Source organism: Entelurus aequoreus, linkage group LG02 (genome assembly GCF_033978785.1).
Source record: "Entelurus aequoreus isolate RoL-2023_Sb linkage group LG02, RoL_Eaeq_v1.1, whole genome shotgun sequence".
NCBI classification, from domain to species: domain Eukaryota; kingdom Metazoa; phylum Chordata; class Actinopteri; order Syngnathiformes; family Syngnathidae; genus Entelurus; species Entelurus aequoreus.
The window spans coordinates 12,435,597-12,442,034 of NC_084732.1; positions in this window are offsets into that span (position 1 = coordinate 12,435,597).

The window sequence follows — 6,438 nt, forward strand, 5'->3', positions numbered from 1 at the left end:
CTGACAGCTGCGCTTCAGCTTGAATGGCTCAAAACATGAAGAGACTGCAACTAACTCTGAATAAACATCATTTCATCAGCTGGAAATAAGACTTTATATCATTATACTCTTCTAATAATGTTAAACATCATTTCATCAGCTGGAAATAAGACTTTATATCATTATACTCTTCTAATAATGTTAAACATCATTTCATCAGCTGGAAATAAGACTTTATATCATTATACTCTTCTAATAATGTTAAACATCATTTCATCAGCTGGAAATAAGACTTTATATCATTATATTCTTCTAATAACAGCAACAATAATGTTAAACATCATTTCATCAGCTGGAAATAAGACTTTATATCATTATACTCTCCTAATAACAGCCACAATAATGTTAAACATCATTTCATCAGCTGGAAATAAGACTTTATATCATTATACTCTTCTAATAATGTTAAACATCATTTCATCAGCTGGAAATAAGACTTTATATCATTATACTCTTCTAATTACAGCCACAATAACAATGCAAACAATGTTAAAGCAAGTATTTATACCATTATACTCTCTTATTACCAGCAAAATACTTACTGTACAATACTTTATATCATCATTCATCATCATCATTTATTTGTATTCCTTTCATGAAAATGCATATTTACAATCCATATACAGTTGACACTTTCATTGTTTTTTTGTTTCTTATACATTTCCATGATCATCATTATTATTTTACTTATTTTTTGTCTGGTTTTGTATTAGTTGTGTATCATCCTGTGAGGTGTATATTACTTTTTTGTTCGGTTTGTACTTCATGAAGTTTTGCACTTGTTGTTTTTGTGTTTTTGGTTTGTTTTCATGATATTTGAAATGTTCAAATGTTCCGTTTTGACTGTACTTAAATGAAAAATGGACTGTATTTATATTATTCACATGTGAATAATGCTGTATAATAGACTGTATTTATATTATTCACATGTGAATAATGCTGTATAATAGACTGTATTTATATTATTCACATGTGAATAATGCTGTATAATAGACTGTATTTATATTATTCACATGTGAATAATGCTGTATAATAGACTGTATTTATATTATTCACATGTGAATAATGCTGTATAATAGACTGTATTTATATTATTCACATGTGAATAATGCTGTATAATAGACTGTATTTATATTATTCACATGTGAATAATGCTGTATAATAGACTGTATTTATGTTATTCACATGTGAATAATGCTGTATAATAGACTGTATTTATGCTATTCACATGTGAATAATGCTGTATAATAGACTGTATTTATATTATTCACATGTGAATAATGCTGTATAATAGACTGTATTTATATTATTCACATGTGAATAATGCTGTATAATAGACTGTATTTATATTATTCACATGTAAATAATGCTGTATAATAGACTGTATTTATATTATTCACATGTGAATAATGCTGTATAATAGACTGTATTTATATTATTCACATGTGAATAATGCTGTATAATAGACTGTATTTATATTATTCACATGTGAATAATGCTGTATAATAGACTGTATTTATATTATTCACATGTGAATAATGCTGTATAATAGACTCTATTTATATTATTCACATGTGAATAATGCTGTATAATAGACTGTATTTATGTTATTCACATGTGAATAATGCTGTATAATAGACTGTATTTATGCTATTCACATGTGAATAATGCTGTATAATAGACTGTATTTATATTATTCACATGTGAATAATGCTGTATAATAGACTGTATTTATATTATTCACATGTGAATAATGCTGTATAATAGACTGTATTTATGTTATTCACATGTGAATAATGCTGTATAATAGTCTGTATTTATATTATTCATATGTGAATAACGCTGTATAATAGACTGTATTTATATTATTCACATGTGAATAATGCTGTATAATAGACTGTATTTATACTATTCACATGTAAAAAATACCAAAGTGTTTATTGTGAGCGAACTGTGGTGCTGAATTTCCCCCAGGGATCAATAAAGTACTTTCTATTCTATTCTATATAATATTTGGATGTATTTGTTTGGTTTGCATGCGTGTGAATGTGTGCTATCCATGAAGTAAGACTGCTTATTATGTTGAAAGGGGCAGGAAATATAAGATTTTCTTCATCCTGTTCCTTCTCGAGCATAGGTGTGTAAATGTGTGTTTAGTTGCCAAAGTTTAGTTGTCTATTGATAAAAAAAAAAAGCCCATCAATGAAGGAGATAAATAAAAAATGAATGAATGAAATGAATGAATCCTACTCTTCTATTAACAGCAAAGCAGTAAAATGAATATAGTAGGGTCAGTGTGATGAACTAATACTTTATAACACAAAAACATGTACATACTAATACACATTACTATGGACTAAAATTGATTATAAAATGCACTAAATGTATTCCGTATTTTTTAAGCTTTTTTTCAATTTTAGGGATTACAAAAACCCAACAACTTTGATTATAAATATCTTAATTCCCTAAACATAAATTACACACACAAAACAAATCCACACCGAACTAGAAGAGCAAAACAAGAACCTTTGTATAGCTCATTTTAATTACAGTTGAACAATTCCATATAAAAGTAATGTTTTTTATTCTTGCTTTGGAGTTGTTAAAAGTGCATGTACACAATGCATCCACGAGAGGGCAGTAGAGTTGTGCAGAACAGGCATTGTTATTGCGTCTTTTTCAATAATTGATGCAAACTGTCAGTTTGTGTGATGAAAGGCACTGCAGAGTTGTGATGTTGTTCTCAGCAGAGGTCCTGAGTTGAGGTTCTGACATGAAATGTAATTGTGCTCCACACCAAATAGACCAGTAGTTCATATTTCAGGGCTCAAAAAAAAAGAGTTGTTTTATAAACCTCAGAAGAAGACAGACAACTTTTTAACAAATATATTTTAAAAAGTGTGTTCGTGTTTTTTTTTTTGGTCATATTTTCATTTATTTTATTTTTCATTGATTTCAGAGCATTAAAGAAAGCAGATCTTCAACTGGACCAAATACATTAGTGCATCATAACGCCTCATATTGTACCATAATGTATAATAATGCCTCATATTGCATCATATTGTACCATAATGCATAATAATGCCTCATAGTGCATCATATTGTACCATAATGCATAATAACGCCTCATATTGCATCATATTGTACCATAATGCATAATAATGCTTCATATTGCGTCATAATAATGCATCATGACGCCTCATATTGCATCATATTGTACCATAATGCATAATAATGCCTCATATTGCGTCATAATAATGCATCATGACGCCTCATATTGCATCATATTGTACCATAATGCATAATAATGCCTCATATTGCGTCATAATAATGCATCATGACGCCTCATATTGCATCATATTGTACCATAATGCATAATAATGCCTCATATTGCGTCATAATAATGCATCATGACGCCTCATATTGCATCATATTGTACCATAATGCATAATAATGCTTCATATTGCGTCATAATAATGCATCATGACGCCTCATATTGCATCATATTGTACCATAATGCATAATAATGCCTCATATTGCATCATAATAATGCATCATGACGCCTCATATTGCATCATATTGTACCATAATGCATAATAATGCCTCATATTGCATCATAATAATGCATCATAATGCCTCATAGTGCATCATATTGTACCATAATGCATAATAACGCCTCATATTGCATCATATTGTACCATAATGCATAATAATGCCTCATATTGCGTCATAATAATGCATCATAACGCCTCATAATACATCATATTGTACCATAATGCATAATAATGCCTCATATTGCGTCATAATAATGCATCATGACGCCTCATATTGCATCATATTGTACCATAATGCATAATAATGCCTCATATTGTGTCATAATAATGCATCATGACGCCTCACAGTGCATCATATTGTACCATAGTGTATAATAATGCATAATGATGCCTCATGTTGCATCATATTAATGTGTCATAAAGCATCATATTGCATCATAATGTCTCATAATGCATAATAATGCGTCATAATATATAATAATGTATCATAATACATAATAATGCATCATAATAATGCATTATAATGCATCTTAATGCATAATAATGCATAATAATACATCATAATGCATCATAATGCATCATAATGCATCATAATGAATCAATACATAATAATGCATCATAATACATAATAATGCATCATAATGCATAATAATGCGTCATAATATATAATAATGCATCATAATACATAATAATGCGTCATAATGAATCAATACATAATAATGCATCATAATACATAATAATGCATCACAATACATAATAATGTATCATAATGCATAATAATGCATAATAATGCATCATAAGACATCATAACACATAATAGTGCATCATAATGCATAATAATGCATCATAATGCATACTAATGCATAACAATGCATCATAATGCATAATAATGAATCATAAGACATCATAATACATAACAATGCATCATAATGCATACTAATGCATCATAATGCATCATAATACATAATAATGCATCATAAGACATCATAATACATAACAATGCATCATAATGCATCATAATGCATCATAATACATAACAATGCATCATAATGCATACTAATGCATCATAATGCATCATAATACATAATAATGCATCATAAGACATCATAATACATAACAATGCATCATAATGCATCATAATGCATAATAATGCATCATAATACATCATAATACATAACAATGCATCATAATGCATCATAATGCATCATAATGCATCATAATACATCATAATACATAACAATGCATCATAATGCATCATAATGCATAATAATGCATCATAATACATCATAATACATAACAATGCATCATAATGCATCATAATGCATAACAATGCATCATAATGCATAATAATGCATCATAATACATAACAATGCATCATAATACATCATAATGCATCATAAGACATCATAATACATAACAATGCATCATAATGCATCATAATGCATCATAATGCATCATAAGACATCATTATACATAACAATGCATCATAATGCATCATAATGCATCATAATACATAACAATGCATCATAATGCATCATAATGCATCATAATACATAACAATGCATCATAATGCATCATAATGCATCATAATGCATCATAAGACATCATAATACATAACAATGCATCATAATGCATACTAATGCATCATAATGCATCATAATGCATCATAATGCATCATAATGCATCATAAGACATCATTATACATAACAATGCATCATAATGCATCATAATGCATCATAATGCATCATAATACATAACAATGCATCATAATGCATCATAATGCATCATAAGACATCATAATACATAACAATGCATCATAATGCATACTAATGCATCATAATGCATCATAATGCATCATAATGCATCATAAGACATCATAATACATAACAATGCATCATAATGCATCATAATACATAACAATGCATCATAATGCATCATAATGCATCATAATGCATCATAAGACATCATAATACATAACAATGCATCATAATGCATCACAATACATCATAATTCATCATAATACATAACAATGCATCATAATGCATACTAATGCATCATAATGCATCATAATGCATAATAATGCATCATAATGCATCATAATGCATCATAATGCATAACAATGCATCATAATACATCATAATACATAACAATGCATCATAATGCATCATAATGCATAATAATGCATCATAATACATCATAATACATAACAATGCATCATAATGCATCATAATGCATCATAATGCATCATAATACATAACAATGCATCATAATACATCATAATACATAACAATGCATCATAATGCATACTAATGCATCATAATGCATCACAATACATAACAATGCATCATAATGCATCATAATGCATCATAATACATCATAATACATAACAATGCATCATAATGCATCATAATGCATCATAATGCATCATAATACATAACAATGCATCATAATGCATAACAATGCATCATAATACATCATAATACATAACAATGCATCATAATGCATCATAATGCATAATAATGCATCATAATACATCATAATACATAACAATGCATCATAATGCATAACAATGCATCATAATACATCATAATACATAACAATGCATCATAATACATCATAATACATAACAATGCATCATAATGCATCATAATGCATCATAATGCATCATATTGCATAACAATGCATCATAATACATCATAATACATAACAATGCATCATAATGCATCATAATACATCATAATACATCATAATACATAACAATGCATCATAATGCATACTAATGCATCATAATGCATCATAATGCATAATAATGCATCATAATACATCATAATACATAACAATGCAT